Below are 23552 nucleotides of genomic sequence, written 5' to 3' on the forward strand. Positions count from 1 at the left end.
TTGATTATGGCAAGTTCAATATGAGTAAGGGTGACAGACAGAATTTATTCTAGAAAGACAGGTCAGCTCAGTGGCTCAGGATATCCGTATTTCTGGAAATCGGGGGAGGAGGGTTGCTTTGAAAATCTTAACTGAGGGTACAGTTTTGTGTTTTATTGCTATACTTGAGATCTGGTTTCTGGATTTACATATATGTGAGAAAAATTATTAAGAGATTACACATGTTTGCAATGGAAATAGTTCATTATACAGGTTGCTGCTTCTTACTTCTTTTTGCAGTGCAGCTGCTTTTGTATTGTAAAGATGTTCAGTGTACTAGTTAACCAGATAAAAGCATCTTATCAATGCTTTTATCAAGCTTTGCTTGTTCGGCGCCTGTTTCTGGAAGGTCATCTAGATCACAGTGCCGAACTTCCCTGGCTGGGGCTAGGTGCCCGTACCACTTACCTAGTGGCAGGGAATGCTAGGTGGCTTTTTGCATGTGCAATACGACAGAGGCTTCTAAGGAAAAGAGGGTGCCGGAGCCATTCAGACAGCTGGCTCCCAGCTGTGCTTTTTCCCAAAGGATCTTTAGGAGCGGGCATGGAATGTGCTGTGAAATTCTGGTTGTGGCAGCCAGACAGCCTTGTGATAGAGGCAGCAGCTCTGGGAAAGATGATCAGGAGTGGGCTGCTACTACTTCCAGAATAATTCAATCAGCAATCTGCCTGCGTGCTACTCTTCCCCAGGTATTCATCCAGCCAAGAGCCAGCCCCAGGTTTGGTGAATTGGCCTAGTGAGCTGTGTACACTCTCAGGCCACAGGTTGGACATTAGTCCAGTGGATGTGGTGCACAGCAGAACTTGGTTATGTGAGTTTACTTTCCAAGTATGCCACAAACTTCAGTGTGACCTTTCAGCAAATTAGTTATGGTGAGGCACCACGTTAGAGGTATGTGACCTGGCCACGAGTACGCAGTTAGGTTTGTACGATAGAGAGCAGGGGTATGCGGTGAGCGTACAAGCTCAGGTTCTGTCCAAGGCTGTGACCCTGTTGCACTTTCCCTGTATTGTGGAAAACCAGCCTTGCTTCTCGGGGCTCTCACCAGCTGAGCTAACTGGCTCAGGCCCGGGACTGTGCTGATACAACTACACAGCTTCCAGCTCTGGAGCAGACTTGGTCAGTGTTTCATTGTATGTTGTCTATATTCTTCAGTCAAGCTTGTGCGCAGACTCTCCGCGTGTCCAAAGGGAAGTACTGCCTCATCAGGCTGGTCTGCTCTAAGGATAAAATCCGATGAATACTCGTGTACATCTGCAGCAGTGAAGGCCATATAGCATCTACTAAAAAAAGTAGGATATGAACTGAGTGCTTTAGCTAACATGATTAATGGCATTGTGCAATACAAAGTGAGTTTTAATAGAATATATTGTCATAGTTCCAAAGGAAGCTAAATATGTGACATTCAGTGGATCTCTTGTATTCAAGAGCTGACCTTTTGGCAGTAGCTGTGAAATAATATACAGCAGAATCTTGTTAATTCATGCTAATGACTTAAGAGACCCATCACGGATTACTTGATTTTACAACTTAGCGAGTAAGTGAAACATGATGACAAAAGTTCAGAGATGCACACTTTAACAGTATGTACTCTGCTAATTTATTTTGATAGTAGCAGTTTAGTTGTAAATATATTTGCAATATACGAGTTAATGGACACAAGTATCATTAATGAACAGAACCATGATTTCCTGAAATGACTTCAGTAAAGCAGTCTATTAATAAATATCTTCAAAGAAACAGGACGAATCTACTCGTTAGGAGAGTGTGAGACCAGTGCAGTGGTTCTGAAGGTAATAGATGTTTTTGAGCATTAGTAAAAATGTTCTTTTCTCATATGTGTCATATCATAGCATAAATATAGCGAAAGGTATTTGGCAAGAGTTGTCCTGACTGGCGTAGTAGTCCTATGCAGGTATGTATGTAGGTAAAAAGTGCATGAAAAGTTTTCTTTTCAAGTTGAATTATTTGTAGAGAGCTGAACTGCTAACTTACGCACATTCTTAAAACAGTAATTCCCAAACTTCAGGCTCATTGAACATCTTCTCATATGTTCCTGTAAATTCCGTAGTCTTCAAAATAGAGTAAATGTCTCCATTATGAAAAGTCTGCAATTTTTAAGACCTTTTTTTTTCAGTCTACATTGTGTTTCCATGTTAAGTACTATTAAGAATGCAGTTTCATTACTGGCAGTGTGTTTTTAAATGAGCAAGTAAGACTTTTTCAGTCCGCCTTAGAAAATTACACTGAGCCATTTAATATTTGTTATGCTTTTAGTAAAATAAGGAGCTGAAGCCGCTCTGTATTGGAAACATCATACGCACTTGTTACTGTGCATTGGTGTGTCAGCAGAGAAGTCTGACTAAATAAGGCAATGCATGAGTAGAGCTTATCAGCGTTTGACAGAAATATAGTCCACCAACAGCTGATACAGTAGCCCATCTTTTCTGTGCTATCATCGGCTCTCTACGCTGCACACAGATGTATGTTTATTGTCTGCTCAGTTGCTGATTGTACTCAAAACTTGGCCCTCTACCTTTTCAGTTAGTTTATGCCAGAAGTCATACAAGTGAGCTGAAAGCCAAATGTATTTATATTTGTCTTTATGTAAAAAGGTATGTGGAGTTGTCAGCTTTCAGAGTTTAGGGGAGAAGTGTACTGTCCCTTCCAGTTCTTCTCCCACCAAATAGTCTAGAGTGAGTGCATATTGTTTGATAATATAAATAAAAAATAGGAAACTTCATGCATATGGGTATCCTTATGGTACTGCTGTGCACTAAAAAATGCTTGTAAAAAGTATCCATAACATTATGAAAATAAGTCCTGACTGATTTTGCCTTCCTCACTCTGAGGGACTGATACCGCTTAAATGAGTAGCTAAACTCCCAGTGACCTTTCTGGGAATAGTATTACACCTTGCATGTTTGTAGGTGCTTTTAAAAAAATCCAGAGTAAAATACCCTTAACATTGCTTCAGTATCAGTTTTCCTGTTAAACTGTGTTTGGTTGTCAAATTTTGTCCCTGTGTTGTGCAAGAGTTTGGGATTTGAAGATGTTATGAATAAAGTTGTTAGGTCAATAGATAATCTGATGGAACCTGGCCTGCTACAGAATGTCCCAAAACAGTCAAACTGGTGACCTGCAAATATTTTTCAATACTGAGAATGAATCTATGGTCTTTTTTTAAGGGGTTTCCTAAAAACATCAAACATTAAGTTCTTATAATTCATTCTTGCAGTTGGTTGTTTTCAAATTGCCTTTTCATCATACCCAATGCAGTGCTTCAAAAACAAGCCCTGCAATTTTAGTTGAGAGATCCATCTTCTTCAATTCAGTAGCCTGGCTTAAATGTCCTACTGTGAATTCACAATTCAGTAGCATTGTTATATGCAGTATATTTAACAGAGATGTCTTTCTGTCCTCTGAATCCATGTCTGATAATGGTAGTGGAAGAATAAGCAGTTGATTGGGATGCTTGCCATTAGAGCACGTGTGAAGGGTTTGCAGTAGATGCACAGTGTAATGGACTGTTTACCATGTGTGTAATAGCTCTTGAACATGGCTTTATCTCTAATGCCCTTCCAAAATAAAGAGCACTTTCACAGAGCAAATAAGGACACTTTCAGGCTGCCTTTTTGAGGCTTTTCTGGTGTCACCAAAATACTCTGTTAGTTTTCTAGAATGTGTCTTCAAACTCCCAGTATTGAGCTGGATGCAGTATCATACACCTGCATGAGCTGCATAGAAAGCAATAGGATGTATCCATAGAGATACAGAAGCTGTATATCCCTGAATTTAAGCACAGTGATTGCGCAGAAAAGTATGGTAAAGCCATTAAAATTCTTAGTCATTCAAGGAGTCTTTATTTTGAGGAATTCTATTAATGAATTTTATCTTTCTAATTTCAGAAAATACATTTTGCAAATATTTTGTTATAACCATATTAATTATGCAGACTTACAATTTCACATTTTCTGTTTATTTTAAAGATACTGTAGTCTTTATATTTTATCATGTTCTAGCACTGCACAAATTTACCGGCTCTGTAATGAAGGCTCTCACTTTAAAAAAAAAAAAAAGCTCAAAGCAGTTAAGAGCTCTGCAAAACATGCCTTGTACCACCTGAATATCTGTTCATATATAACAGCAAGAGTTTGGCAAGTTATATTTATATATTATTATTAATATCCTATCATAGAAACTAAACCTTAATCAATAGTACTTGAACCTTAAAAAATAACCCATTTAATAGCCGTCTTTTTAATTGCTAAAGGAGACAACATGATTGGCTTTTGTAGAAGTTTGGTTAATCATGTCTACGCTGAAGTTTAAGAAAAGCATTATCTTGGGTTAGAGGCTGTGCCTTGTTACAAATTTTTATCCTGTGTCAACTTTCAGTGCATTTTGTGGCACATGTGTTTGGCATGCATCAAAGACTAACAGAGAAGGAGCTTAACTTTAGTGTGTTTTAGAAATGTATTCAATCTAGTTTTGTATTGAACAGTAACTGAAAAAAATGCTTCTGAGAAGGAAGTTTAGTCATATGAGATGATCTACCTGACCCCACCCACACTATCATATTTTCTTTTTAATAATCACTTCAGAATTGAATATAAATGTTTTGACTAAAAAGCCAGACAAGTATCTGAAAATATCCAAGAATAATTTAATCTTCAAAAAAATCCTAACTTTCAGTCCCTCTGCTGGGAAGATTAGAATTTGAATGTTATTGGCAGAGTATGATGCCCATAATAAAAAGAAAAAATGGCAGTTGTTAATCGTGGGAAGACATTTTCATGCTGAGATGAAACACCTAACTTTGCTATGATGAGGCTGTATTTTCAGCATCTCATTAAAGTTTATTCCATACTTTTATGCAGTTCATGCTTCTAATGACTTCTAAATTCAAACTTTTCTTAGGTGATTTTAACATTATTGGTCATTAGCTAGGATTTATCTTTTGGATCACATTATATGTTAATGAAGTGAGGTCCCGCACATGTAGTAGTTCATCTATACAGAATTTGCTTCATCAGGTTCCAGTGTTTACTATTCATCCTGGAACTCCAGAAGCAGAGTCTGTGATCTACAGGTGTGACTTCATCGTCTTAAAATGAACCAATTTGAAAGCTTTCAAACTGAAATCTATTAAAAAAATAAATTTCTACTTCCAAAACTGTAGTTCATATTCCTTTATCTTTTTGCATAGAACAAATAAAAGAAATTTGACAGAAAAAAAATATCTCTTTCAATACATTTTACCACCTGCTCAGGCACATTATTGTCCCTGATGAAACTTTTAAGCGTTTGGTGGATGAAGTTTTCAGGTTGTAAACACAAATTCTGCTTTGGGGCACAGAAGCATTCCTTGAAGGTGCCCAAGTGTTGCTTTGTATAACTAAGGCTGAGACATGGAAATGGAATATTGTGCTGCATATGTTGTAAACTGTGTCTTCTTGTAAATGAGAGGGACAGGTCCTGAGTGTGTGGCCTGTGTAAAAAACAGGCCAAGAACTGTTTTCTTTGTGCAAATCTGTACTTTTCTGAAGATGAAATTACTCCAGGTGTATGGTGAGTTGTCCTCATTTTCTCATATAAACTGGCTTAATTTGAAATGTTTTCTCTGTTTCTGGTAGTGCTGAATTTACCGGAAGAAATCCCATTGCTTTTGTGATAAGAAGCATAAACTTCTATATATAATTGGCTTCCTTGGAGTAGTTTATGTTGTGGGGTGAGCCTCCTGGTATTTTTCGTAAGGGCTGTGAGGGAAGATTAAGAAACTAGGGTAGTTCTTTTAAATGTCTACAGTAGAGGTATTCTCTGTGAAGAGCTTATTGCTCCTAAGAGAAAGAGCAATATGCTTCTCTCCTTTGCTATGAAAAGTACGTGAGGTTTGTAAGGGTTGTCTATAGTGTGCTAATACGGAGGGATACTTTTTCTCTCCTATGCTCGAGTTACAATATACTAAGCAAATATTTATTAACAGACCTTTCAGAGGCAGTGCAATGTCAGCAACTGCACTTGACACATCCTGGGTAATGAGGAAGCATAGTTGCTTCCTGCAACTCTCGCAAATACCACCTTAGTTGCCTCATTGTCTGTGAACACAGTACATTCCCTCTTTGCCTCCCTCCCCGACGAACGAGCCACAATTAAAGACAGTGATGTTTCTCGTGAGCAGGAGCATTAAAGTCATAATCTGCTCCTCGGCTCTGATTCTTTCCTTGTGTTTCTGAGCAATTTTTTTTTAGCACTTCAACAGCTGCAGCACTATCTAGTAATTACGCTTGTAGCTGTGTTGGTTGCTGCTGGGCTTTGCTGAGTGTATGACAAATTGTTGTCGGGGGTTTTGCTGCTCTGTCCTGGCATTTCACACAAGCGCAACAGTTTCTAATTGCTTCTTTTCCGTGTTTAATCCAGTGCCTTTCTATAAGATAACATTTCTGAGGGGGACATTTCCTTTGTGGAGCCTTATTTCCTCACCTGTCCATTGTAGTCCCTTCCAGCCTTGGTGGGTGGTGGCTGGCTCTTCTGCCAGTTCTCTCCATTGTAGAGGTTTTAAATAACCAAGGGAACTGGGGAGGCGCTTATGCTATCCTAAATTTGTTCATTTCAAAAGATTCGTTGCATTGTCGTTCTGTGTTTCTGTCACTATTTCTGTTAGCTTATTTGTAGACCCTGGTAAGATCGATACTGAGATGTGCACCTGTTCCTCTAAATCTTTCTCCTCTTTTGCATCTTGTCCTTTCATGAAAACGCAGGGTGAGAAGGGGTGAGGGAAAGAAGATCTGCCACAGGAATTTCTCTTTCGGGGTTGTATTTCACTTTCAAGTTTTTACCTTTGTCACTGTAAGATCATGTGCCGAAGTCTTGGCGATGCAAAAGCTAGAAGTTGTTAAGAATATACTCGGGAGTGGGGGTGACCATTCAGCCCGTCTGCAGCTGGCTCCTCGGTGTCCTTGAACAAGAGGGCTCGGGCGTAGGCTGGATGGATTGTCTTCCTGACAGCAGCCCACTCCTGACTCCTAAGGGTTCTCAAACGCAGCCCAGAGTGGGTAGGGATTTGCTGGATGGAAATAATGCAGACGGGAAACATCAGACTGGATGAGCATTTGCGTCGCACACTACCTCTGTGTATCCTGCAGAGTCATGGCGTGAGGGACCACCACTGCCAAGCACCTTGGTTACATGGTTCCCACCCTGCCAGTATCGCTCTGTGGCAGAGACAGTCACTTAGCAGCAGCAGGAGAGCGGGCAAAGCATTGTTCTCCGTCTTTCCAAGTATGGAGAGATGGGCAGCATGTTGTTGCCGGGCGAGCAGGGACAGGGGCTGCGTGGGTATAGGTGAGGCCCTGGCGTGTCCTTCAGCCATGTGTGGCCCTATGCTTACCTGCCTGGAAAGAAAAATGGGCTTAGAGCACAGCCGATGTGGCTGTGTTTATTCTGGAAGATCTCAACTGTTATGCTGCAGCCATATCTGTATCTATAGTTCTGGATATCTGAGTGCTGTGACAGATAATGACTTATTTGCATGCAGTTTTTGTGTGACAGGGTGAGCACCCTTGATCCCTTTCCCCCTGGGGCGCATTCATGCTGCCCTGCTACTCACACTCATGAGTGCTCTATGTTGTCTCTTTTCTGTAGTGTTTTTTTTGGTAGTGTTTTGCTTAGCTTTTGGAAGCGATTAAACCCTTTGTACTTGTAAATCCTCTTTAGGTTTCTGTCGTAGTACTGCTTTTTCTTAAGGCACTTTGATCAGCAAGACTAGTCTGGCACCTCCTTCTTGTAGGGAGATTGCTTTAAGAACTCCTTTACCATTTCTGCTGTACTTGGGTGCATCAATCCTGCCTCTTTTGAGCTGTCTCCAGAGTAATTAACCAGCTCTGCACAGATTTGCATTCGCTTGTAACTGAATTTGGCGTTGTACTTCCTGCATATCATAGGTAATGTTAAAAGATTTTTTTGCCGGTTTTGGATTTACTTGAAGTCATTCATTCTATTGCGGCACCATATTTTAAGCACAGTGTTGGGAATGGTACTTGAATAGTTTAGTCACATGTCCTAGATGTGGTATGTGGTGCAGTAAAAATTTGCTGGGAAAAAAAGTATAAGTGATCTCTTATAGTTGTTAATGCCCTGCAATGTTGCTTTGTGTAGATCCTGCATATTTCTGTTGCAGCACTAGGTAGTTTTGGGGGTTTTTTTAACTTGTTTTGTTTGTTCATTTGGTTTTTCCCAAAATTAGGTACATGAAAATAAACTCAAGTCACATTCCCCTCTTTTTCCCTTTCTTTTTGGACCAACTATTTTTGTAATCCTGGCAGCAGAGTGGCCCACCTTCAACCAAAAAGGTGGTATCTGATATCCACAAAAGAACTCTTAAGCCATTCTCCTGGTGTGTAGGTAGCTCACATTCAAACTGGGAGCAGGCACCCACAATGCAGGTCTCACACTTCCCAGTTCAGTGTCCTAATTACCAACAGAGACACAAAGGACGTGGGATACTGCAAATTCTGCCTCTGGCAATGTTTTCTGAATACTGACCATAAGCTACTCATCTGTATTTAAATGCATGAATTTAGAGCTTAAATTCTTAAAAAAAAAATCTGACCTGAAACTCATTATCACTGAGTCACTTAGGTCCAGATGAGAGACTGTATTTTAAGTGTGTCTCTTGAGCATTTCCTTTCGGCAAGTTTAAGCTTCCCGGTGTTTAACGTGCTGCCTGGTACCTAATCTGTACATCAGTCTCTCTCCCCTTCCCTATGAGATGACCTAAGCATTATTTCTAAGCATTAGGATTTTTAGTCCTTAGATCTAAATAGAGCATTGCTGAGCTTCATAATGCTTTGCTGCTGATCCCCGTGTAGTGTAAACTGTGAGCAGTTTAAATTTCCCTATTTTACGAAGGCACTTAGAGGATAAAGTGTACGTGCTCAGAGATGGGGTGAAAGTACCCAGGTAAAATAATGAGTGGGTGGGCGAGCTTAGTGCCTGCCTCAAAGGCTGAGTACCCAAACTGGTTAATGAAGACTCCAGTGTCATTCAGTTTACTTCAGTAGCTGCTGAACAGTGAGTTCCTCCCAGTGCTCTTTTCATCTTAATGCGTCTGAATAGTGTGACAACACTGAAGATGACTGAAGTAAACTTTAGGGTGATGCAAGTTACAGTTGTTGAGGTGTTCTTGTGTGCGCTGTGGGGGGCAGCCGGGCAGGGAGCAGACACAGAAAAAAAGTTAAAGTGTATTTTTATTACACACACCTTTTCTGTGACATAGGACAAATAACTCCAAAGAAAATTAGGAAAGCATACTTAAATCGTATTTTTAAATTAGCCAGAGCAATAATAGGTATTGGTACATATGTAATCTTTGATTTCTTTAACCAAAATATTTATTTTAAAATAAGTTAATAATATCATTTAGTTTTTCTTTTAATACATGAATTAGATTGCTGAAAGAAAGCAATTTATATTTTTGATTCATTACCATTTCACTGGGATATTTTATTCCTCAACAAGACAAGCTTTTCATGTTAGCTTATGCTACTAAGGAAGATTTTTAATTAAAAACATCATTATTTTCTTTTACTGGTATGGGATTTCTTGTCATTGCCAATAGGACTAACATGATGCTGAATGAATGCTGTAGTACTAACTAATACAATTTTTTCACTGCATATCTTACTGAAAGAACAAAATACATAGCTGAACTTGAAAATTTTGAACGAATACTGTTTACATGTGCAAGTAGGAAAAGATGATGCACCCTTCCCCCTTCATTGTTAAGTGGTAAATTGTTGCTATGGTGATCGTTCTTTCCATCTCATCAGCTATAACCTGGTTTTCCACATCAACTGAATAGCTGCAAGCAAAGCATGATCTTTATTAATATTTTTTTTATTATCAGTTAATATTGTTTTGCTACATAGTTATTGTCTTGGGACTTAATGTCAACATCAAGATGCAGTGAATGTAAGCAAGATAGTTCTAATTTTATAGTACGTAAATCTGTGCACTCATTACAGCAATTTTCGTGTAACTGCCAAGAACTTTAAGTGGATTTCTTAAAGGAAACTTATTTTTGGTGTGTACAGTTGATTTATTTTTTCCCATAGTAAATATGTGAAAAGCTTGGTAAAGCTCTGACTAAGGTCTCAGTTAAGCAATTTATTTTTTGTTAGCTAAGGTGATGAAAACAAGATAGTTGTAATAAAATTTCACAGGATGGCTTTATTTTCTTGTAGTGTAAATGGGTATGCGTGGTTCAAATGCAGAGATGCCTGTGCTGGGGTGAGAGAAGCCAGGTGGCCTGGTGTAGAGTGACCAAAGGGTAAAACAGATGAATATGGTCTGGATGTGGTCCTATACATATGCACAAAAGATTTGTGTTAGGATGAAGGGCAGAATGAGTGTGTGGGCCATCAAAATAATGCCCTGAAGCAAGAGATATCCTCTCTTAGCACCACCACGAGGTTTTTCAGGAAATATTTTCAGGGAATAGGCCAGATGTTACAGCAAACCTTGGAGCCATAGGTGGGATGCTGTCGTGTAGCATGATAAACATGAATTTTTAAATAACCTCTTTGAGCTTAAATTGATGCTTTTGAAAGGCAGTATTTGTCTAAACTCACTTATGTATTGTTCATTACAATCAGTCTTCCCTTTTCATGTTAGATTTGAAGCATTTATAAATGTAACCATATCAAGTAGTGTCCTGTATTGCTGGGAGCAATATAGAGCTAGAGCAGCTATTTGTGTTTCTGATTTTGCTCATATTCCAGTATATTTTAATGGGTTTTTTTGAGTAACTTTTTCCCCTAAATTTCATCTGCATTATTCCTACACGTTTTAAATTGCGTGCCATGATAAGTAAAGAAGCAAGATCGTATATGCCTCAAATTAAGTTTTCTATTTGTTACCTGTTTTATGGTTCGTAAGAGAATCTGCACAATAGAGAAGTGTTCTCAAAGACTGTACTCAAGTCTATCATTTCATGTAAAAACATCCTAATTATCATTTATGAAAATGTAAACAAGAATCTTGGTTTCTCTGTTAGTAGTCTTTTTGCATTCTGTATACGAAACAGTATTTTTCATGTCTCAAAATATTGTGCTGCCATAGGCAGACTTCCCATTAGATGTTCCTGACCTATATTTGCAGTGAGGGATGTTTTGCTAAATAATGTCAAAGATCATCTCTCAGTAGAGCTGTTTCTTAAAGGATATGGTTAGAGTTATGATACATGCATAAGCGCACTACCTATGGAGGCAAACTAGGAATTGGATTGATACTTCAAGGATATTGTTGCACAATTTAAGTCTAGAGGAAGGTATCTTGAATTAGTGAATTGCTTAGATCTTTAGGAAGTATTTACTGCTTGACTACCAAAGGATTAGGATTAGGGTTGGCCAAAATACAGTTCATTAAGTAGCCTGATAGAAACTACTCCATGCAAGTGAGGAATGCCATATTTCCTTCTAACAGCAGAGAATGAGAAGTTACTGAGGAAGCATATTGTAAAGTTGCCTGAGCTAAAACAGCCATTACAGTGGTCTTGTAGTGTCTATTTGCTTTGCCTAACTTTAACGGGTATGGTATTTTAGCTTGTGAATCTGCTTATCTTTGTTTCATGAGCTATCTCGTTGCTGTATTTCCCATCACCAAATCTGTATGAGAGTACAAACTGAGCACCTGCAAAAGAATACATCAAACCATGAAGTCCTTGCATATATTTCACAATCTCATGAATAGACCACAGAAAGACTTTGGTGTCATGTACCGATCCTTTTTTGTTGGGGGAGGAATGTAAATAATTCCAGCATTTGGAGCAAAAACTGTTTGTGAAAGAGAAGCAGCTGCTCCGTGTTTTGTTGTCGCATTTTCCCAAGCCTAGCGTTTCCTACAAACCCAGAAATAATTCCTCACTGAACAGGAGCAGAGTGACCCAAGGCTCAGTAGCCCCAGTGCCAAAAAAAAAAAAAAGTTCAATAGTCTTTATACCAAGCTCTTTACTTATTCAACCTTATCACTTCCTTACTTCTTTCCTGAAGCCTGTAGTTTTAAGTAGGTTTTTAGCCTGCAGTACCAGTGAACCAGTACCAGGGATCAGCAGCAAACATGAGACAAGGACTGATCTGAGTTGAGTGCTGGAATGACTGGCTGAGAGCAGAGGAAGAGAAGGTGGTTCCTTTCAGCTGTGCTCTTCTTCAGATTTAAACATACATGAAACTATAGCCTTGCTTTGCCTGGATTTTTTGTCCTACACAGTCCCTTAAAGGGATCTAGTAGTGTTCCTTTGCTGTATGAGTGTAATCGGGAATTTGATGACCTGGAAAAAATGTATTCAGGCAAAATGCCAGCCAGAGAAGAGAATCCTCTGAACACTAGAACTGTGCACATGTGATCTAGTATTTCTTTCTGTATTATTTCCCTTTATAGTATTTGTGGGTGTGGGTGTGTTAATGCTTCATTTGCTGTTGGTTTTGAAAACATGTACACATTTATATAGTACAAAAAAAGGTTCAATAAAAGACAAACATAAAATCCAAACAAAACCACATTTGCCATAGAAAAGGCCATAGAGAACTATTCTTCATTCCACTTGAATGTGTGAAACTATGCACAGGTTGCCCTGTTTAATCGTGCTAAATTCTACTTGTTTTCTCTAGCCAGTATTATGTTTATTTTACCATCCATTAATTCAAAAAGCTAGCTCTAAATTCTCCTGTGTGTAGTGGTAAATAGACTTTGTGGCTATTACATGTAAAAAATAATAATCCTAACCTATTTGTTAGTGGTGTTGAAACAAATTAGAAAATACAGCTACAATGATAAACAAGTCCCATACTTTGTGCAAAAAAGTACAAATTTAAAAAAATTTAGTTTCGATCATCTTTAGTATGAATGTGCTGGCAAGGAGACAGTGCCCTCTCATTGCCACTCATGTAACGAAAGACAGACAAAGAAGCTGTTGGTGCCTGCCAGAGACTGCAACATCTGTTGCTATAGATTGAAACATATAGCGTCAAAGCCAGTTTAAGTTAGCAATGATAAATAGTGCTTTAAAAAAAAACAAAGCCAAAACAAAACAAAAACCCCCAAACCTCTTTCCATCTGGATTCCTCTGGACCTGGTACAGAATTGCAATTCCATCTTCTAACTTCAGTGTCAGGGATGCAGCGTTTTGTCTGAGTGAGTATAGTTCCATCCCTGAATTCAGGCACTATCCTTAATGTTTTTCTTACCTTCATAATTCACAAGGAAAAAGGCAAAAATTACCCATATCAAAGATCATACAGGTACGAAGGAATTTTCTAAGGTGTATTCTTTATTTTTTAGATCTATTGGTAAAATTTATCTGAAGATACATTTTTCCTATTTATAATTTTTATTTTCTTCACCTTGACTTAGTTTCTCTACAGATACTATCAAATACTTTTCATTTCTTCTCTCTTTCCACTGTGTAGCAGCTAGCTGCTTTCACAGCTTAATTGCTGCTGAGCATATTTTATTTCCTTACTAACCTGTGTTTGGCTTCTTGCCTTTTAACATTTCTGTTCTCTGACATAAGCCTGCTTCTGTTAAGAGGCAATACCATTGTTCAGGAACTTGCTTAAACAACATGTGCTTTGTTCCTCTTAAGGACTCTGAAAAAATGTCATCTGAAGGATAACAGAGAGAAAAACTGTCAGAGCTTTCATAAATATTTTCATCTGAGATTAGTGACACTGCTTCTGTGTCGCATAGCCTTTCATCCCAGGCAATTATGAAACGTGATTTGCTCCATCCAAAAAGCATTATAATAAGGGAAAGAAAAATAAGTGTTTTAATAAAAGAAAATAAATCTGATTTGTAGTAAATAAATCAACAGACGGCATTAATGTAGAGCTTGTTCTCCTTAGCTAAATTACATTTTATCTGTGTAAAATTTTCTATATATAAAATATTCTGGATTAACTATTCAAAATTCTCTCATGCACTTTCAGGATAACAGTGTTTTCCTAGTGTGGATTGAAAGTGGATTGAATTTTGCTAAATTGGAAAAGGTACTTGAGGCAGAAGGCAGTTGGCTTCATGGATTCACTCCAAACTAACTGGTATATTTTACATGTAAAACAAATCTTATTCTGGAATTGTTTTCATGTGTAGGAAAAGAGACCACTGAAGAGAATAGATGGAAAGCATTAATTACCACGAAGAGCATTGGACTGTAGAAGGGTTTAGAGACAATATGTTGATTTACTTGAAAGGACATTAAGAGAAAGTGGGTATAGCCTGCAAAGAATTCTTTTGAGTAATTTTAGTTGTGATGTTGCCAGTACTAAGAGACAAGTAGTGAAGTTTGCATTGATTATTAGACATTATGCCATATTAATTGACCCAAATAACAGATCTTTTTTTCTTTAGTTTACTTCAAGGACAGATGGATACTAAACATCTCTTTAAAGAAAAAAAAAAAAAAAAAAGCTTAAGAGTATTTAAGTTTCTGAATTCCAAACTTCAGGTTGTCAAAGTTTTTAAGCTTGTGTTAGATGTAATTCATATGATTTAATGCAGAGATATTGTGGGAGGAAAAGTAATTAGCTGGAGTTGGACACTTATTTGCTTAATTATCCCATCTCCAGCAGGGCTAAATTCAGCTCTGACATACACTGGCAAAAATCTCATTCACACAGAAGGAACATGCAGTTGCAGCGCTGCAGTACACAATGCTCCAGTCTCACCAGATGGCATTTCTTCTTCAGGTGTGTGTCACTCTACGCGTGTATACACTTCAGGCAGGTTAGACTAGGGGGCTGTTTTTTTTGTTTTTAATAGCAGCATACTTTCTGGACCTACACCTAGCGTAGCCTTTTCACACTTCCACATAGGATAGCATAGTATAAGATGTGTAAGGCTTCCATGTAGAAGGATAGCATAGAAGGGGCTTCCTTATTTCCCTCTCACTGTCAGTGAGAGAATGTTGCGTGTTGAAAATACTTGCTCTGAGCTCAAACATTTCCAAAACCTTTTAGAAAATGCAGAATTCTGTCTCTATCTTGATCTGGTATTCTCTGGTTCAGATGCCCCTGCCCAGAAATTCTTAAACTGAGCAGATAAGAATCTACATGCTTTAAATTTAGTCCATCTTGCAACTAACATACTCTTCCCTGCACAAGGTTAAAACATCACTGATTCTTTTGCATGTTTCATACGCCTGCCCTTATCTCCTGGAATGCACAATATGTGAGATTCATGACTGAAACTCTTGTCGTCTTCAGCAGCTCAAACCTTAAAGTAAGCTCCAGCATTTCTATTGTAAGCAATTAGTGTCCATTAAGTACACCACTGAGCAGACTAATGCCCAACTGCTGTAGCAAAATGTCACAGAATAATAAAGAGTTAGCAACATACTGATGCTCTTACAGCCTGCTGAGATAAAAATTTCAGAATGACAGCACCACTGATGCTCCTGACATGGACATCAGTAGCCATAGTTACTCCAGAATAGGTCTCAGTGTTGATCCCAGTTACAGATAATGAGATAGAGCCACTTGATCTGGTTTATCACTGGTTTTGAGATAGCAGTTAGCCCAAATACAAACTGTAGTTCCAAGTGCACTTTATATCTGTGCAGTGTTTCTGGAAGAAGTTTGGTTGTCTGATCTCTGCCCTCCTCAGTGAACAGGGGGCCATTCCCCCATGCTCAGTATTGTACCCAACACCAGCCTACTTGGCGTCTTATGGGAGTGTCTTGTTAGTGATACTCAGGATGAGAACTGGCAATTCAACTGTCATGCAGTCAACTGCTATCACACTTTTTTCAAGCATTGTCTTTAGATATTGGTCTGCACCAATAAGAGACAAGAGTGTTCTCCCTGTCACGATCTGAAGCTTTACCATTGAGGAATGTCTATGTGGAAGAATTGGGTAGCATGACACATCGTTAATGTGTCTGGAAACTCAAAAGACTGAGGCATGTGTGGATGGTTAACGTCTGGGAAGTCATGTCACGTCATGTCCGCTTCTTATTCATGCAGGAGCATCTTCCACATTAATGAGTGACTGCTGAATTCAACAAAAGCACTGTAGTGGACACCAGCCAGAGAAAGGTGTGACTAATAATAAATAGAACAAGGCAAGAAAAAGAGCTTGAATATGTTTACAGTGACTCCAGTTGAGCCTCCTAAGTAGCATTAGTGTACAGAGGGATTCTGTCAAGCAAAAGCACACCTAAGGACAAAGACCCCAAAAGACTTGACCTTACTGTGAGGAAACTATACCTCAGCTTTGCTACAGCTGTTTGGCTGACTGCCAGGTCTTGCTGGCAAGGAATCATTTTTTCATATAGGGTGGGGTGACTTCTTGTTCTCATGACAACAAAGAGCTCAATTTTAGTGAAACAAAAGGATCCACTTTTAGTCGAGTAGCTTTGCAGGAAGAAATGGACACATTGGATATCCTGACCATTTCTGGCCTGGAGTGTGTAACTAGCTGTGTAGCTTCAGTACTCTGGAGGAAGTGGGACCTTTTTAGAGCTCATGGTTCTCCAGCATATAGATTTGGTGCCATGTACTCACCAAAAGAGCTGGGACCTCTTACCCAGGGCAGTGGGGGACTGGCACATCTGCTCTCTAACACGGACTGCCGAAATAATTGTCCCAGTATCGCAGAGAGTCTTACGACAGATGCTTTCGAGATGCTGCTGTGGGAGTCAGCCTTCCTTTTCTTTGACCATATTCTTGCTTCTGAGACAATCCAATAGATTTATCAGGAACTCCTAAAAGCTTTCTTTGTATTTCTACCTGTTCTGTGGAATCGCACCTTGATTGTCAGGTAGAAATCTAGTTTCCATGTTGACCCTTCAAAAAGTGGTCATTTTGTATCCTAGTTTCTCAGCAACGATTTGAATACTCAAAACAGTACTTTGCTACTAGACAGTTTAGCCATTGAAGAAAAAGAGTAAATCGCAAGACTTTATAGCTGGACTCACTTGCACAAGAGTTAGGAAAAGAAACTGCTAAAAGCACATTTCAAGTTATGTTGAAGGAGCTCCACAGAATTCCTTACAAACTAACCCATTACAGTACTTTAGCAAGTCATTATAGCAAAAGTTTTCTTTATCTCAGCAGGCCTTTCACTGCACATCTGTCTCACAGAGAGTGAGAATGTTATTTATTTTATAGGATTGCAGAGTAAGTCTCTACTCGTTATCAAGTGACTTCTCCTTTCAATTGAGAAATCATATTCTGTACACATCCATTTGCTGCCAGAGCATGCCTGAGCCAGAGCAGCAAGACTGCTATATGGAACAGAACCTTGCGTTTTATTAAACATTGTCAGCTAAGCATAACATGAGGTCAAATTCCATGTCATGTTCTTCATCAATAGATAGAGCTGAAATTCTATCATTTGTTGGAGGACAGATTTTGTTATTTTGCTAATTATGTAAAATGGGATAACCTTTGAATTACCTTGCACTTACCGTCTTGAATTATCAAATTCTTCAAGGAAGCTTGTGTTTACTTTCCCTGCTCTTCCAGTGACTCTTCAAGAATGTCTTCCATTCCTCCTTTAAGCCCCCAGCAATGTAGGCTTCAGCAGAAGAACCGAAGCAAGACTGAGCCCTTCCCTGTTGCTGATCTTCATGTTTCCCCATGGGATTCCTAAAATAAGGTACATATTCAGGTGAAGGTGGATCTGTACAGACTCTAAGAAGGATCATCTTATCTTGGTACACAACCTGACAAGATAAAATTGTTGTTGGGGTTGTTTAGCCTAGAGAAGAGAAGGCTCCTAGAAGCAGCCTTCCAGTGCATAAAGGAGGCCTACAGGAAAGATGGGGAGGGACTCTTTATCAGGGAGTATAAGATGAGGAGTAACGGTTTTACACTGAGAGATGGTAGATTTAGAATAGATATTAGGAAGAAATTCTTTACTGTGAGGGTGGTGAGATGCTGGAACAGGTTGCCCTGAGAAGTTACGAATGCCCTATCCCTGGAAATGTTCAAGGCCGGGTTGGATGGCGCTTTGAGCAGTCTGATTTAGTGAAAGATATCCCTGCCCATGGCAGGGGGTTTGGAAGTAGATGATCTTCCAGGTCCCTTCCAACCCAAACCATCTTATGATTCTGAGGTAATTCGTTCAGTCCACAGGCTTGTTCCAGAACACTGCCTTTCCCAGGATTTATCAGCCCTTTCCCTGCCATGATGCATGCCCTTGACATGGTGTCTCTCCTTTAATGTCCTCGAGAAAAATAGCAGGCAAAAATCTTTTCCTGTCACTGGCTGGTGTTCAGATCCATGCAGTTACCACTAGCTGCCAGCTACATGAATTGCTGTAGTAGCAGCGGTTCACTACACTACAGGTTGCTCCTGTAGTGTTATTTATTGAAGACATGAAGAGCATAGAACTTAGTTGGGTATGTGTGTAGCAACGCCCAGCCCTTCTGGAAGGCACTTCCCTGTGTGTGCAGCACCATCACTCCGTGCAGGCAGAGCACATCCGGGGCTTCTGGCAAGCTATGGTAGTCCTGCTTTGCAACAGGGAGGGGATTTAGCATGTGGCCCCTTCTCCGATACTCGTAAAAGCTCAGAGATCTGCAATTTGGGAAGGTAAGTTATTTAAGATCCTTTACTGGAAGAGTAATTTTTGAGGCTCGGGAGTTGCCTATCAGGGCATCAGATCTCAAGACTGGGCCTTAGTAGGAACAGCTTTTTGGTGGGAGGGGGAGGGCACAATATCGCCTAATAGGAGATTCTTTTCTTACCAGCCGCTCCAGTGTGACAGTTGTGAGGGTCAGTAAAACCCATCAACCTTTAGATAGATCTGGAAAGCCTGGTAAATCTGTGTTTGTGTCAAAAGAGGACAACAAGATACTAGGATTGATTATTTTGGGACTTACTTCCTCCTTCATGGCACACAGTAGTATTTACACTAAAATTCTGCTATTAGTGACTCAGAAAATACTTGCTTTCTAGAATAGGCTGGGAGCGAATGCCAGAGCTCCAGACAAGGACTGTAGTAAGGAAACGAAAGGAGCAAACAGACCTTCACTAGCTCTGTTCAAAGGGTCTCAAAACAGTAGACTCCATGAGTTTGCAATGAGTTGTTACTCTCACAAGTGGTTACTGCTAAATATGTAAGATTACAACCATGAATCCTCAACCTTACCATGCAGATCTGCATGACTTCAGCTGAACAAAGCAGTCAAGGACCGCTCTGAGCAGGAATAAATAGGCTTCTGTGAACTCTCTTTCAGCAGTCTGTGGATGCCACAAAAGCCTTTTGGGCATCTAGGCAAGGTCATCAGCCCTGTGGGAACCAGCAGAGAGCAACCTTCCTGTTTTTTCAGATTTTTTGGTAGCTGACAGGACATACTGGGTGTTTACTCAAATTGTGTGTTATTGGCAGTGTTGTAGGTAGCTACAGAGGGTAAATATATACATACATGGTTTGGGTCAGGGTATGTATATAAGAGACGATTATTTTAAAGCTGTTAATTGTGTTCATCATAAACCCAGGTTTTCCATTTCCTTCATGCTGGAGACAACAAAACCTGTGAAATAGCTGTCACCTCCTCTATGTCTGAAATGATGTGACGATATTTTCAATCTGCAGTGATCTCCATTTAAGAGGAATTACATGTTTACAGATGGAGGGATCATCAAAGTCTTCCCTTTGCTTGTTTATACTGTTCAGTTTCTTGATGTTTAATGTATAATACATGCAGCTTGATTCGTATCTGCCAGCCTGGAGAAAAGTCAAATCACATACAATCGTCCCTACACTCGAGCACTTGTCTTTTGTGGAGAGCTTAGGCCATTTGCTAGTTAAGCTGTTCAGATATAACATATCAGTGTTTTCTGTTATTCAAGTATTTCCATGAATTTTTTTAACAGTTATCTTTAAACATGTCAGAGAATTTGTAACAACTGAAAATGGAAGAACTAATCCCAGGATGGTTTGCTAGACATTTTTCTATCAATACTGTTTTTCTAGACATCTGGCACCTGATCAGGGAACAGAAATGAACCATGCAAAGAAAGATAAGCCCAATTCTGTTTTGCCTGTCAGACTGCTAAGGACACAAAGATAAAATTTAAACACAGACAGTTAATGCCTTTAAAAGGATGAAAATACTGCAGTTTTGTTTCCCCACTAGATTGTAATGCCCAAAGATTTTAAAAGGACTGTTAAAAAAAACCCTAGCATTGCCACAGATTATTTGACTTCATGTCAATATGTTGTTATTTCACAAACTTATTACATGCTTAATTACACCACATTCTTTTTTAAGTTATAAATGCACAAATTGCACTGTTATATCTCATAAAGAATTCGTTTGTTTGCCATTATGTTCTAGATATTTTTTCAAGCATCCCCAGAATTATTTTAGATTTAAACTTTATTCCATGGTCAGTGTATCCTTTCTGTTCTCATTTGTTATGAAGATTTCAATTCCATACTACTATTATCGTTGTGAGAAAAAGGCAGAATTAAAAGTGTGTGTGTGGTACACCTTTTGGAAGAGACAAATAAGCACCAAGCCACTGAGCCTGTAGTTGTGACCTTTTTCTTAGTGTATTTTCCTCTATCCAGCACAGTAATGCAGTCTTTGGATTCAGATACTAGACCTATAATCTAATAAGTTACAGACTGCCAAAGTCACTTAGGAAAAGCGTGACGCATACTCCTAGAAGTATTTATGATTGGGGAGTTTATCTTGCATTTTTTGAAGCCAGCAAAAGCCACAGAATTTTAAATACATTTTCACATTTTTCCTGTAATTTCCTGTAATGTAAGTTTCATGCAACCAGTGTGTTGCAAGTTTTATATTTTATGATGTGAAGAGAGATCAGATACCTTTTTTATATTATGTATTTTGCTCTACAAATGTTTTGGTATTCTTTGCTAAAATATCTGCAACACTGTGGACTCTTTTACCCTAAAATTTAAAAAAATCTTATCCTTAAAAAACACATCAGCTCTGTGTAGAGGAGAGATTAAGAAGTACAGATATTGTCAAGTGTGACGTTTGACACAGTTTTCCTTAATAAGTTTACTGATTAACAGAGCTTTTAAAAGTTTTCTAAGTAGGATTATTCTAACAAAAAATAATTTTAAATGTATCGTTTTCCAAAAATTGACATTTGTTTTCATATTTTCTGGTATTTTTTTATTTTTACAAGTAATTGAAAGTTATAAAAATCAGTAGAAAAGCAAAAAATATTAAGATAATGTTTTAAAGGGAGAAAACAGTCCATTTTGATACAAAACCAATTCCTAGTCTCTTCCTGTAAGCTGATCTTATTTTTCATCTAGCTGCACCCCTGGGATGATAAATTATTGTCGCTTTCTTACGCGCAGGGTCTAGAATAGCTGCCAGGTATTGGTTTTGATGATAGCGGCCATCATAACTACTATTTTATTTCATTTGTCCCAGGTAGAGAACAGTTTAAAAAAAATTTGTGGTGAGGAGGAAGTGCAATGTACTAAATGTACCTTAGAAATTCTCTAAGCAAATGTTCACAATGGTCCATGTGTTTCCATTTCCTTGAGCAGGCTCACCTTCTCTATGCAGAATCCTTATTACATGGGGTTCTTTTTCCTTGAAGTTCCTATTTTGTGATGGAAGGAAGAGAAACATATTTATCTCCTTTTCTTTCTTCACTTAACTATGTCATCAAGAGCAGCTGAAGCTCAAGTCTGCATCTATTTTTTTATGCTTCCGGCTAGATTCAGAAGCTCTCTTCAGTCAACCAATATAATTGGCTTTGGTGATCAGAAACAACAAATTGTTTGCAGATATTCCTTCACCCCTTTCCAAACCCCCTTCTGTCTGCAGGAATTAACATTATGGGGCCAGGGAACTGGAAGAAAATATTGCTCACTAAGGAGACATGGTAATAAAATAGGATAGGATATAGTCTATCCTATATAATAGGATAGGGAAATGCACATCAAGTTTTATACTCTTCTCTAGATGGACTTGGCGCATGAAAAGATACTGGCAGTGAATCACCGTTGGCAATAATGGGGAAGAAAAGCCCTATGAGCATAGTGTAAAGAAGCGTATTTCGCCTAAAGTGTAAGTTTCCCCACGGGAAAACTTGCTTTCTGCTTGAAATGATGCTGCTTATCTTGCTGAAATTGAAGACTCTGACGTCTTACCAGATTTCTGTGCCAGTGCTACGGTCAAGTGCAATCAATATGAAAGCAAAACTTCATTCATTCAAGCTTCTGCCAGAATGATGGATAAAATTGAATATATCACATGAAAAGCCAGCTCTGTGATTAAGGGACAGATTACCTGGCATGCACATAAATAATGCCAGGCTAGTGGGACACCTAAGGTTAGGGAGAGTACCATAGGGATCTCTCTAGGGATGCTTAACAGCAATTTAAAAGCACTTTTTTAATTCAAACATCTGCATGTGAGTCTTTTTCCGAAGAGGTGAGCAAGAGTGAGGGCCTGACAGACAGGCTACAGAAACTGACCTGTTTATCTCAATTGTTAAAAGTGAATTTTCAGAAATACCTTCTTTTTTGGGATGCTATCCTTCATTCACCTAAAATCTTTCTGAACTGCTGAGTACACATGTCACTAGTGTAAGTTACAGAAACGTGTACCTTGGCACGCCTGAGCTGCTGAGCAGTTCTGGTCGTATTGATGTGAACCATAGAGGTCTAAAGAAGAATGCAAAGAGGTTCTGAATCTTGGCATAAGAAGGCAGCTGATTCCTCAACAAACACGTAGATTGGTGTTTACTATAAGAGTATTCATATATTTGTTGGCAGAGCAGAGCATGTTCATGCTGACCACTGCAGTAGTCTAACTGCACACATTTCAGAGGACCAAACTGTAAATAGTTCAATATTCTTAATGGAATAAAAGAAGTGCCTCCAATGAGATGATGAGAGCACTTACGTCAGATGTCTGAAATATTTAATGTAAACAGTCCCTAAATCATCTAATCTCACTTCCTGTAAACAAAAGGCTATGTCATTTTTTTCTCAGAAAATGGATTAAAGAGGACTTTTAGTACACTGCCGGATACCATTTTAAAGATTTAGCAAGATCCATCTTTTCCTCTGTGAAATATACCCAAAGCATTTCAGAGTTGACTATGCCCAAATTCAGCTTCTAATCGTCGGACAGGCGGTTATGTCTTTATCTGAAACACTTGTCTTCCCCATTGTGTCTTCCCCATTTTCGACTGTCAGATGTCCGTGTGTACACCATGATAAGTGGCTTCTCAGTGTTTCTTCAATAATGACTAGATATGAGGCTCAAGAAGTTTAAGTTAAAAAGTTTGCTTTTTTAGAACCTCAGTTACTCTGAGGTTCTGACATTTCTTTTTCCTTCTTGAGACGCAGATGAGCTGGGCATTTTTCCATTAGTGATTTTATGGATTCCGAATTATGTAGTACAGCAAGAACAAATTCCTGTTTATACTTGATTTTTATCTGTACGTGTATAAAGACCACATTAACCTTTGTTTTGCCGCAGTGTGGGGGGCTAGCCAGCATGG

The 23552-nt window shown here is 38.9% G+C and overlaps 1 protein-coding gene across 1 annotated transcript in view; it reads left to right on the top strand.

Moving 5' to 3' along the window:
- JPH1 (junctophilin 1) overlaps window positions 1–23552 on the top strand; it is a 77186-nt gene that overhangs the window by 15881 nt on the left and 37753 nt on the right. The window lies entirely within an intron of this gene.

The sequence above is a fragment of the Charadrius vociferus genome, unplaced genomic scaffold (genome assembly GCF_000708025.1).
Source record: "Charadrius vociferus isolate BGI_N301 unplaced genomic scaffold, ASM70802v2 scaffold15, whole genome shotgun sequence".
Classification (NCBI taxonomy): Eukaryota; Metazoa; Chordata; class Aves; order Charadriiformes; family Charadriidae; genus Charadrius; species Charadrius vociferus.